The sequence below is a fragment of the Piliocolobus tephrosceles genome, chromosome 8 (assembly GCF_002776525.5).
Source record: "Piliocolobus tephrosceles isolate RC106 chromosome 8, ASM277652v3, whole genome shotgun sequence".
Taxonomy (NCBI): domain Eukaryota; kingdom Metazoa; phylum Chordata; class Mammalia; order Primates; family Cercopithecidae; genus Piliocolobus; species Piliocolobus tephrosceles.
In genome coordinates this window covers 60,098,932-60,111,889 of record NC_045441.1, presented here as the reverse complement: position 1 = coordinate 60,111,889, position 12,958 = coordinate 60,098,932, and the positions used below count along the sequence as shown (strand labels likewise).

The window sequence follows — 12,958 nt, the reverse complement described above, 5'->3', positions numbered from 1 at the left end:
AAAAAAAAAAAAAAAAAAAAAAAAAAAAAGAAAGAAAGAAAGGAAGAAAGGAAGAAAGAAAGAAAACACCTAAAGCCCCTACGCAACAACCAGTCGGCGACGTCCGGGAAGATTGTAACCCCATATACTCAGTCTATGAGGAACTAGGGGAGGGACGTGTGCACTAAGGGATACGTTGCTTGTTGAAACTGTGCAGGGTGTGCCTGCCCATCAGACACCTGATCTGGCAAGACTGTCATTAAAAGTATGACTTTCGTTGTTCTCTCGTTCTCTGAATCTACTCTTTGGGTTTGGACAGATGAGTTTGTTCTCACACAATTCAATGTTTGTAAATGTATCACAGGGTTGTACTACCATTATCACAATCAATTTTAGAACATTTTTAAATCTCCCTCAAAAAACCCATACTCTTTAGCTACCACCATGCAAACTCCTCATCTTCCCATCTCCACCAGCCCAAAGCAATCAATACATACGTCTTTTTTAAAAAATGTCTTGCCATGTCACATAATCAAGCCTGTCATTTGTTGCAGAGCCAACAATAAATGAATAGAACTGAATACAACCTCCTAATAAGTGCATGCATGTCAGACATGAGATATAAAATATGCTTTACATCCTATGCCCTAAGCTACTAGATTTGCCTTTTCTGGACATTTCAAATAAATGGAATCATATAATATGTGTCATTTGTGACAGGCTCCTTTCACTTAGTATAACATTTCAAAGTTCATCTATGTTGTATAATGTATCAGTACTTTGTCTCCTTTAATGAATGAATAATGTTGTTAATATTACTTCCATTAATAATATTAATATGGATATATGAAAGTTTGCTTATCCATGCATCAGTTGATGGGCATTTGGGTTGTCTACACCTTTTGTTTTTGATTTTTTAAAATTTTATTAAAAAAATTTTTAAGGCTAGTTAAGTGATGCAGTGGGAGTGGAGAAGGAACAAAGAAATCTGTGACTGGGGCCGGGGGCAGTGGCTCAGGCCTGTAATCCCAACACTTTGGAAGGCTGAGGCAGGTGGATCACAAGGCCAGGAGTTCGAGACCAGCCTGGCCAACGTGGTGAAACATTGTCTCTACTAAAAATACAAAAATTAGCTGGGTGTGGTTGCGCACACCTGTAATCCCAGCTACTCAGGAGGCTGAGGCAGAATAAGCACTTGAACCCAGGAGAAGGAGGTTGCAGTGAGCGGAGATCCTGCACCACTACACTCCAGCCTGGGCAACAGAGTGAGACTCCGTCTAAGGAAAAAAAAAAAAAAACGGAAATCTGTGACTGGTTGTAATCAATTTGTTATAAAACCACTGTACTCAGACCAAAACTTTTGGTTATTTTAACCAAAAAGAATGACATACCAAGAGCATTGAATCGGAACCTAAGTTTTCTAACCCAAGTCCATCTTCATTCATTTCAACAAGTTATCAGAACTTTATTTGTCCAAAATGTAATGTTTGAAAATTATTATTTTTCTTTTTGTTGTTTCTTGTGCATATAGCATAATGCCTGGCACATAGGTGAGAATCAGCTATTTTATTTCGGTGTGTCATTCATAATTCTGCTATGAACATTCAGGTACAAGGTTTTTTGAGGACAAATGTTTTCATTTCATTTGAGTATATCCCAAGGCCTCTTTTCCAGATGCTGAACAAACAGCTTCTACAAACACAGACTAACACACTTCTGTAAGTTCTGAGAACTATCCCCTTTAGCCCATGCCTCCAAACTTAGGCAAGTTAAGTTAAAATTCTACTCAACCTTCCAGGCCCAAGTCATTCATTCATGCATTCACTCAATAAATATTTTATTTATTTATTTGTTTGATAGGGTCTGGCTCTTTCATCACGTCTGGAGTGCGGTGGTGCCAACAGAGCTCACTGTAGCCTTGACCTTCTGGGCTCAAGCAAACCTCTCTTCTCAGCCTGTTGCATAGCTAGGACTCCAGGTGTGTGCCACCATGCCTGGCTAATTTTTTAAAACATTTTTGTAGAGGCAGGTCTCACCATGTTGTCCAGGCTGGTCTAACACTTCTAGCCTTGCCAGGTGCGGTGGCTCATGCCTGTAATCCCAGCACTTTGGGATGCCGAAGCAGACAGATCGCCTGAGAGGTTGGGAGTTCAAGACCAGTCTGACCAACATGGAGAAACCCTGTCTCTCTTTAAAAAATACAAAATTAGCCAGGCATGGTGGTGCATGCCTGTAATCCCAGCTACTCAGGAGGCTGAGGCAGGAGAATCGCTTGAACCCAGGAGGCAGAGATTGCAGTGACCCAAGATTGTGCCATTGCACTCCAGCCTGGGTAACAAGAGAGAAACTCTATTTCAAAAATAAATAAATAAATAAATAAACTCCTGACCGGGCGCGGTGGCTCATGCCTGTAATCCCAGCACTTTGGGAGGCCGAGGCAGGTTGATCACGATGTCAAGAGATCGAGACCATCCTGGCCAACATGGTGAAACCCCGTCTCTACTAAAAATACAAAAAATTAGCCAGGTGTGGTGGTGGGCGCCTGTCGTCCCAGCTACTCGGGAGGCTGAGGCAGGAAAATCACTTGAACCAGGGAGGTGGAGGTTGCAGTGAGCCAAGACTACACCACTGCACCCCAGCATGGTGACAGAACGAAGAAGAAAAAAAAAAAAAACTCCGTCTCAAAGAAAAAAAAAAAAAACTCCTGGGCTCAAGCGTCCTCCCACCTTGGCCTCTCAAAGGTGTGAGCCACTATGCCCGGCCTCAACAAATATTTATTGATTCTCACCTATGTGCCAGGCACTATGTTATGTGCACAGGAAACAACAACAAAAAGAAAAATATTAATTACCAGACGGTACATTTTGGGCAAATAAAATTCTGACAACTTGTTGAAATGAAAGAGGATGGAGTTGGATTAGAAATCCAATTCTATGCTGTCAGTGTGTCACATTTTTGTTATATAACATTGAGCAACTGATGGAATTCTTCAAATGTTTTCTAATCTGTGAAATATATATAATATTTTCTACCTAATGAAGCTGTGAGAATTCAGCTTAATATGAGATCTGAAAACATTCTGCAGTGTATAATAAGGTATAATTATTATTCTTTTAAATATTTTAATATATTTTAACAATATATTAATATTATTCTTTTAAATATTCTATTCCCTATAATACAGAATAGGGTTATGGTTAAGAAGATCCGACTGTCTGGACTGGGTCTTGGCTCTTCCATTTACTGACAAAGATGTTATGAGAATAACATGAATTAATACATATAAAATATTTCGAATAATGCCTGGCAGTGAATAATCACCCAGTATTTAATATTAATTATATTATTGTTATTATAATTAACATAATTAAATGTTATTATTTATGAGGTAGGTTTATATAGAATAATCTCTTTAAAATTTTTTTTTAATTTGTTTTTTGTTTTGTTTGTTTGTTTGTTTTTTGAGACGGAGTTTCACTCTTGTTGCTCAGGCTGGAGTGAAATGGTGCAATCTTGGCTCACCGCAACCTCCACCTCCCGGGTTCAAGCAATTCTCCTGCCTCAGCCTCCCAACTAGCTGGGATTATAGGCATGTGCCACCATGCCCAGCTTATTTTGTATTTTTAATAGAGACGGGGTTTTTCCATGTTGTTCAGGCTGGTCTTGAACTCCCGACCTCAGGTGATCCACCTGCCTCAGCCTCCCAAAGTGCTGGGATTACAGACGTGAGCCACCATGCCCTGCCCTAGCTCTCTAAATTAAGTGATAAAGTATATACTGTATATGAATTGTGCACTTACAGGGTCTTAGAAGTATTTCATACTTCCAAGGATTTTTTTTTTTTTTTTTTTTTTTTTGAGACGGAGTCTCGCTCTGTCGCCCAGGCTGGAGTGCAGTGGCTGGATCTCAGCTCACTGCAAGCTCCGCCTCCCGGGTTTACACCATTCTCCTGCCTCAGCCTCCTGAGTAGCTGGGACTACAGGCACCCGCCACCTCGCCCGGCTAGTTTTTTGTATTTTTAGTAGAGATGGGGTTTCACCGTGTTAGCCAGGATGGTCTCGAACTCCTGACCTCGTGATCCACCCGTCTCGGCCTCCCAAAGTGCTGGGATTACAGGCTTGAGCCACCGTGCCTGGCCAGGATTTTTTATTATACTTTAAGTTCTAGGGTACATGTGCACAACGTGCAGGTTTATTATATAGGTACACATGTGCCATGTTAGTTTGCTGCACCCATTCACTCATCATTTACATTGAGTATTTCTCCTAATGCCATCCCTCGCCCAGGCTCCCACCCCATTACAGGCCCCAGTGTGTGATGTTCCCCTCCCTGTGTCCAAGTGTTCACATTGTTCAGTTCCCACCTATGAGTGAGAACATGCAGTATTTGGTTTTCTGTCCTTGTGATAGTTTCCTCAAAATGATGGTTTCCAGCTTCATCCATGTTCCTGCAAAGGACATGAACTCATCCTTTTTTATGGCTGCATAGTATTCCATGGCGTATACTTGCCACATTTTCTTTCTTTTTTTTTCTTTTGTTGTTGTTTGAGACAGAGTTTTGCTCTTGTTGCCCAGGCTAGAGTGCAATGGTGCAATCTCTGCTCACTGCAACCTCTGCCTCCCAGGTTCAAGCAATTCTCCTGCCTCAACCTCCTGAGTAGCGGGGATTATAGGCATGCACCACCACGCCCAACTAATTTTTGTGTTTTCAGTAGAGATGGGGTTTCTCCATGTTGGTCAGGCCAGCCTTGAACTCCTGACCTTAGGTGATCTGCCCATCTCGGCCTCCCAGAGTGCTGGGATTACAGGCGTGAGCTACTGCACCTGGTCCATGTGCCACATTTTCTTAATCCAGTCTATCATTGATGGACATTTGGGTTGGTTCCAAGTCTTTGCTGTTGTGAATAGTGCCGCAATAAACATACGTGTGCATGTGTCTTTATAGTAGAATGATTTATAATCCTTTGGGTATGTACCCAGTAATGGGATTGCTGGGTCAAATGGTAATTCTAGTTCTAGATCCTTGAGGAATCACCACACTGTCTTCCACAATGATTGAACTAATTTACACTCCCCCCGCCCAACAGTGTAAAAGTGTTCTTACTTCTCCACATCCTCTCCAGCCTCTGTTGTTTCTTGACTTTTTAATGATTGCCATTCTAACTGGCGTGAGATGGTATCTCATTGTGGTTTTGATTTGCATTTCCCTAGTGACCAGTGATGGTGAGCATTGTTTCATGTGTCTGTTGGCCACATAGATGTCTTCTTTAGAGAAGTGTCTGTTCATATCCTTTGCCCACTTTTTGATGGGGTCTTTTTCTTTTTTTTCTTGTAAATTTGTTTGAGTTCTTTGTAGATTCTGGATATTAGCCATTTGTCAGATGGGTAGATTTCTAAATTTTTCTCCCATTCTGTAGGTTGCCTGTTTGCTCTGATGGTAGTTTCTTTTGCTGGCTAGAAGCGGCTTTAGTTTAACTAGATCCCATTTGTCTATTTTGGCTTTTGTTGCCATTGCTTTTGGTGTTTTAGTCATGAAGTCCTTGCCTATGCCTATGTCCTGAATGGCATTGCCTAGGTTTTCTTCTAGGGTTTTTATGGTTTTAGATCTAACATTTAAGTCTTTAACCATCTTGAATTAATTTTTGTATAACATGTAAGGAAGGGATCCAATTTCAGCTTTCTACATGTGGCTAGTGAGCTTTCCCAACACCATTTATTAAATAGGGAATCCTTTCCCCATTTCTTGTTTTTGTCAGGTTTGTCAAAGGTCAGATGGTTATAGATGTGTGGTGTCATTTCTGAGGCCTCTCTTCTGTTCCATTGCTCTATAAATATGTTTTGGTACCAGTACCATGCTGTTTTGGTTACTGTAGCCTTGCAGTATAGTTTGAAGTCAGGTAGCATGATGACTCCAGCTTTGTTCTTTTGGTTTAGGATTGTCTTGGCAATGCGGGCTCTTTTTTGGTTCCATATGAACTTCAAAGTATTTTTTTCCAATTCTGTGAAGAAAGTATTTGGTAGCTTGATGGGGGTGGCATTGAATCTATAAATTACCTTGGGCAGTATAAGTATTATTTATGAGGTAGGCTTATACAGAATAATCTCTTTTACATTTCTATTTTTTTCACAAACCCCTCTCTGCTTAAAAAATTCATAGTATGCGTCTTCTCAGTAACTAGAAGCAGATTTCATAAGTAAATAAATTCTACACACATACAAAAATTTCTAGTTGATAAGAGGGCTCAAAGACTTGCCATGTCACAAAATCAAGGCTGTCATTTGTTGTAAAGCCAACAAGTGAGTGGGGCTGAATATAACCTATTAATCAGTGTATGCATATCAAACATAAGATATAAAATATGCTTTACATCTTCACAGACTACTTTCTGGAAAAATGTGGAGGTCATTGTAAAAATCCTAAGATTGACTATTTAACTCTGTCAACTTACCAAGTGTTAGGAATTTTCAGATGAAATCCAAATCTCTTCAATATGTGAGACATTGATAACATGTTATTCCCTTTGTTTCTTGGTTTCATTTAATAAACTGTGTATTTAATTGCTCATTTAATAAACTGTGTGTTTAATTGCTTAAGATGACACAAATTCACTTATTACTATTACTGAAACTTATAAGCATTCATGGATGGCTAACTGAATTGTTTTTTATTAAGCATGGTTTGGATACCACCACAGATGTGTGAACTTTGCTCCATTTGACAAGGATGAGCTGTATCCCTTATCTTTTTATCTATATCTTCACAGATACATGACATTCATTCTGATGATAAAAATCTTTCTGTTTAAGGAATATATATTAAAGATAAGCTGATATAGCAAACAGATGTTAAATATAATTGCTTAAATAAAGCAAAAGTTTCTTTTTCTCATTGTATCTGGAGAATGGTCCAGGGCAGCTTGACTCCCTGATATCAAAGACTCAGGTACCTTCCATCAGCTTGCACAACCATCCCCTAGGGCATTGTTGCCATATGCATGGCAAAGTGAGATTGCCAACTCATTTCCTTCAAGTGAAAAAGGAAGAAAGAACAGGAAGAAACATACCCTGTGTCCTCAACTCAGGCCAAGTAATAGAATTGATTACTTCTCATGTTCTATAGCAACAAGTAACCACAAAGGATGCTGGGAAATGTGATCTACCCTGGTAGTCATATGCCCAGGAAAAGAAGGAAAATAGATTTTGGTAGACAGCCAGCAGTTTCCATCAAATATATTATTTTGTTGATTTGGAGAATTATGTCTCCAAGATAAATAATTTGTGATTTCAATAAGGGTTTTCTTTCACTGATTCATAGCAATTTAAACCTGCTTTCATATTGCGTTCGTATTCCTATTACATTGTGCTATGAGGAAAGCAAAATTCATGCTTGGGAGTAAAGTACTCACTGATTTGCACTGTTTTCTTGCACAAAGCAAGATAGCCCAAGAATCTTTTGAATGAAGAATACATTTTTCTCAGGGTCCAAAGATGAATACTCATGATTTGGGGATATCAAATAAGCTAAAATAAATGTACTTGAAAAGTGTAAAGCTTTCTATAAATGCAAGATTGTTATTTTTATGTATTTATTTATTTTTTGAGATGGAGTCTCACTCTGTCCCCCAGGCTGGAGTGCAGTGGCAGGATCTCGGCTCACTGCAAGCTCCACCTCCCAGGCTCATGCTATTCTCCTGCCTCAGCCTCCTGAGTAGCTGAGACTACAGGCGCCTGCCACCACACCCGGCTAATTTTTTGTATTTTTAGTAGAGACGGGGTTTCACCGTGTTAGCCAGGATGGTCTCGATCTCCTGACCTCCTGATCCGCCCACCTCGGCTTCCCAAAGTACTGGGATTACAGGCGTGAGCCACTGCACCCGGCCTAAATGCAAGATTTTTATTGTTACAGTATTATTACCACTTAAGTGTTAGCAGTCCATTCTTTATAGGATATTATGTGTATTGGCTCAACAAGGAATTGGCGTTTTACAAAGACTCTTTGTTCTTTACTTTCCAGTTTACGTTTCCAGCCTATCCTAGAGAGTTCAAAGTGTGATCTGCTAAGCTGACTGAACTATGATGATAATTATTACATACTTTGTCACAGAAATGAATAATATAGTAAAACTGTATGCTTTCATTATCATGATCTACACAGTTACACATTTTAAGCTTCTTGTCTGGAACTTACCAAATTTCCTGTCTTGCTAACATGCTAGTTTCCCACAAGTTATGTTAATTTCTTAGTATTTATTCTTACTCTTTTAGAAAAAGCTACATTAATCCCAGGCGTGGTGGCTCATGCCTGTAATCTCAGCACTTTGGGAGGCCGCCTTGGGTGGATTGCTTGAGGCCAGGAATTGGAGCTGGCTAACATGGCAAAACGTCGTCTCTACTAAAAATACAAAAATTAGCCAGGCATGGTGGTGCATGCTGTAATTCCAGCTACTCAGGAGGCTGAGGAAGAAGAATGGCTTGAACCCAAGTGGTGGAGGTTGCAGTGAACTGAGATCGCACCACTGCATTCCAGCCTGGGCAACAGAGTAACATTGTCTCAAAAGAAGGAGAAGGAGAAAGAGAAGGAGAAGGAGAAGGAGAAAGAGAAGGAGAAGGAGAAGGAGAAGGAGAAGGAGAAGGAGAAGGAGAAGGAAGAAGAAGGAAGAAGAAGAACTACATTAAAATTTACATTTGTTTATTGTGGTACTGGCTTTTCCATCCAAGATTCTCAAAAATGTTTGAAATATTCTTTGGAGAAATAACCCTTATTTATTTAGTTTTTCAAGGATTCTATAAATAAGTCTCTTGACAAAATGAGCTTGTTTGTCCCATAGAGGTGTGCCTACTTTGGTTGGTGAGAAGACACCTGCAAACATATTATCTTTTCTCAGGAAAAGAAAAAAAAAAAGAACCAACTTATTTTTTCTCAGAATATGCTCTGTTATTATCGTTAAATTGGTGTGATTGTTGTCAAACAATAATTATTTCTTATAGCTGCCTATGATTTTTATTTTTGCACTATTTATGTGGAATTTTCTACCCATCTTAAGGGGAAAAAAAACGAGCGGAAGAAGAGCTTTACAGTAATAATAATACTGTAAGGATGTCCAAAAAATAAGATAATATGCCGGGCGCGGTGGCTCACGCCTGTAATCCCAGCACTTTGGGAGGCCGAGGCGGGCGGATCACAAGATCAGGAGATTGAGACCATCCTGGCTAACACGGTGAAACCCGGTCTCTATAAAAATACAAAAAATTAGCCTGTAGTCCCAGCTACTCAGGAGGCTGAGGCAGGAGAATGGCGTGAACCCGGGAGGCGGAGCTTACAGTGAGCGGAGATCTCGCCGCTGCACTCAAGCCTGGGAGACCAGCGAGACTCCGTCTCAAAAAAAAAAAAAAAAAAAAAAAAAAGATGATATTACGAGAGTGGACTAATTTTTAAAAATTAGATAATCCTTGTGTACCAGAAGCTATAAAGCATAAAGAAGAAATTCTTGCCTTCAAAGAGCTACAGTCTAATTTTAGAAAAATTAGACCATACTGAAGAGATGCATAGAGTTAGTCTTGTGCAGAACACATGATTTGTAGAAAGTACTTACTCTGATTCACCCAAACATTAGCCTAGATCTTACTTTGGTTAATTTTATATACCACTCCTATTGTTTTAAGAATGTTTGTCCTCTACAAATGTCTCTGCTTCCAAAAACAAACCCATTTGGCGATTATGGCAATCTTTGTTCCTGATTAAAATTTCTCTGTCCTGTTGCTTTGTATTTTACCTTTCACAGTAGCTTAATCCATATTCTATGGTTTTGTGATTAACCCTGAGTATGGAATCTTAGTGTCGGTTTCATATGAGCCTCATTGGAACATAAAGCATGTCTCTTTGTTTCATTTTCAATTTCTGCAATAGCATTGATTTACCTTGCCTTTAGTTTTGTTCACTGAGCAAAGAATTTTCTTTTGAGTTTTTGCTTTCTTTCTTTCTTTAATTGGTTAGCTCTGGTAGGTGATTTTGTAGATTTTTTGAGGGGGGTATTCAAAGCACTGATCAGTAATTCATAAAGCTGATTTCTTTTTTCTACAGTTGAAATAAGCAGTGACATTTGGCAATCCACAAATGCTAGCCCTACTGTCCTCAGTATTAAGATAACTGATTAGTTCCGCAGCCCTGCTCAACACCTCCCAGCATGCACCTATAATGGGCCATAAACTTGAAAGCCCCCAGGCCTCTTTCCTTGCCTCTGGGCGAGGTTTGCAGTGTGGAGGAGGGGCGCCAAGCCCAGTAAGAATGAGTGGGAAACACTGACAGAATCACAGGGGGAATGGGAAAAAAAGAACTTAAGAGGATTATAACAAGAAAGGAAGCATTTGGAGTCCTGGGAGGTGATGCCAGTCAGGATCTCTGAATTACTAAGAAAAGAGAAATTTTCTCCTTCCTTATGTAGGCCTGGAGAAGGGAATTTCTTGTTCCCTCTCCTATCCCTGTCCATCTTTCTTCACAGGTGGTGATGGTCCTGCCTTTAGGGAGGAAAGGGACCAGGCCAACCTTCCCAGAGAAGGAAGCTCCGTTGAAAGGGTGGCTTTAACTTTACATGTTCATGGAGTAGGAAGGAGCAATCCAAAGACGCATGTTTTTGCTGGACAAGCTGATGACATCTGAAAACCTCAGGCCAACCTGACTCTGAGTGGAATGTAGAAAATGGCTATTCAACGGTGACTATTCAATTTAGGGAGTTCTAAGAAGGGCTTTTCCACAAAAAGCCTTAGACCTTCCAAAGGAAGGTCAGGCAATATGAACCATTTAAATGAATATTTTAATCTTGAAGTGTGTTTTAATCATATTAGAGTGTATAAGTCTTTTTTTCATGAACATGTTGCAAATATTCAGTACTAGAGATTACTGTAGTTCTGAATTTTTAAAGAATATTACTAGATCCGTTACTAGCCACATAATTTTTTTCGCATGAGCCTATTTCTGGTGCTTATACTTTAACAGATTTGCAAAGATATTCAAAGTTCTGAATATACAGAATTGCTGATTGCAGAGGTGAGAACTCTGTTCTTTTTTTTTTTTTTTTTTTTTTTTTTGAGATGGATTCTCACTTTGTTGCCCAGACTGGAGTGCAGTGGCATGATCTTGGCTCACTGTGACCTCTGAAGCCCGAGTTCAAGCAATTCTCCTGCCTCAGCCTCCTGAATAGCTGGGATTACAGGCGCATGCCACTGCACCCAGCTACTTTTTGTATTTTTTAGTAGAGATGGCGTTTTGCCATCTTGGCTAGGCTGCTTTTGAACTCCTGACCTTGTGATCCACCTGCCTCGGCCTCCCAAAGTGCTGGGATGACAGGCGTGAGCCAGCGCGTCCAGCCTATTCTTTTTTTTTTTTTTAAACAGGATAAATTTGCCTATAATTTGTTTAAGAATAGTGTCAAAATCTACTTCCTTTTTCCTTCTTTTCGGGTTCAAGATGTGGAAGTGAGGATGTGGTGGGCCCTTTGGTGTGAAATTCCGGATTTCTGTGGGTCTTCCAGTAGGAGCTGTGATCAACTGGGCTGACAACACAGGAGCCAAAAACCTGTATATCATCTCCGTGAAGAGGATCAAGGGATGGCTGAACAGACTTCCCGCTGCTAGTGTGGGTGACATGGGGATGGCTACAGTCAAGAAAGGCAAACCAGAGCTCAGATAAAAGGTACATCCAGCAGTAGTCATTTGACAATGAAAGCCCTACCGGAGAAAAGATGGCGTGTTTCTTTCTTTTGAAGATAATGCAGGGGTCATAGTGAGCAATAAAGGCCAGATGAAAGGTTCTGCCATTACAGGACCAGTAGCAAAGGAGTGTGCAGACTTGTGGTCCCTGGACTATGTCCAATGCTGGCAGCATTGCGTGATTCTCCAGTATATTTGTAAAAACAAAACAAACAAGCAAAAAAAACTTTAAACTCATTAAAAAGTATTTGTTCACAGAAAAAAAAAAAGACTAGTGTCAAAACACTTTAACAGAAGCCAACTTGTAAATACCTATGGTATTTTAATGTCCTACAAAATTATTTTTGAGGGACTGAGGCAACAGTGAACAGGTAATTGTTAAAACTTCACTATTCATTCAAAAGCAGGAGATCTCTGGGGCCAGAATGGCGGGGAATCCATGAGAAGCCTATAGCTAAAATAATCCACAGGGAAAAAAACCTTATCTGGAGTCCTAACACCAATAGACATGTTTGTCTATGTGGCATGACCATTTCTCTGAGTTTTTTAGCCAAAAGAAGAGTATGTATTTAAGAAACTGCTCTAGGTGATGATTAAATGATTGTGAGTCCGGTGACTACTTTAAGCAGTAAAAGTGGCCAAGGAAGACATATTTCTTCCTTCATATTCTGTTTCTTTTCAGTGCTCAGGAACTCTGGTCAAAGGAACGCCACTAGAGAACACTGAAGGAGGTATGTCAGGTGGTTCTGCTTTTCCATGGGACCCTACGATGAATGCCTAGAGAGGGTATTGACATGGCAACCTAATGCCAGCACATCTGTCCACAAATGGTGAGTCTTACACCCTTCAGTTACAGTGAGAGATGTATGATCTGGGCAAAACCAAGTCTTCAGGTTAAATCTCTCTCTCTCTCTCTTTTTTGAGACGGAGTCATGCTCTGTCGCCCAGGCTGGAGTGCAGTGGCCCGATCTCGGCTCACTGCAAGCTCCACCTCTCAGGCTCACGCCATTCTCCTTTCTCAGCCTCCTGAGTAGCTGGGACTACAGGCACCTGCCACCATGCCCGGAGAATTTTCTGTGTTTTTAGTGGAGACGGGGTTTCACGGTGTTAGCCAGGATGGTCTTGATTGCCTGACCTCGTGATCCGCCTGCCTTGGCCTCCCAAAGTGCTGGGATTACAGGCGTGAGCCACCACACCCGGCCTCTCTCTCTCTCTCTTTTTTTTTTTAATATGGAGTCTCATTCTGTTGTCCAGGCTGGAGAGCAGTGGTGCAG

General features: G+C 40.5%; 1 pseudogene; it reads left to right on the top strand.

Moving 5' to 3' along the window:
* The first annotated feature begins 11,442 nt into the window (after positions 1–11,442).
* LOC111545014 lies at positions 11,443–11,866 on the top strand (annotated as a pseudogene).
* Positions 11,867–12,958: the final 1,092 nt, after the last annotated feature.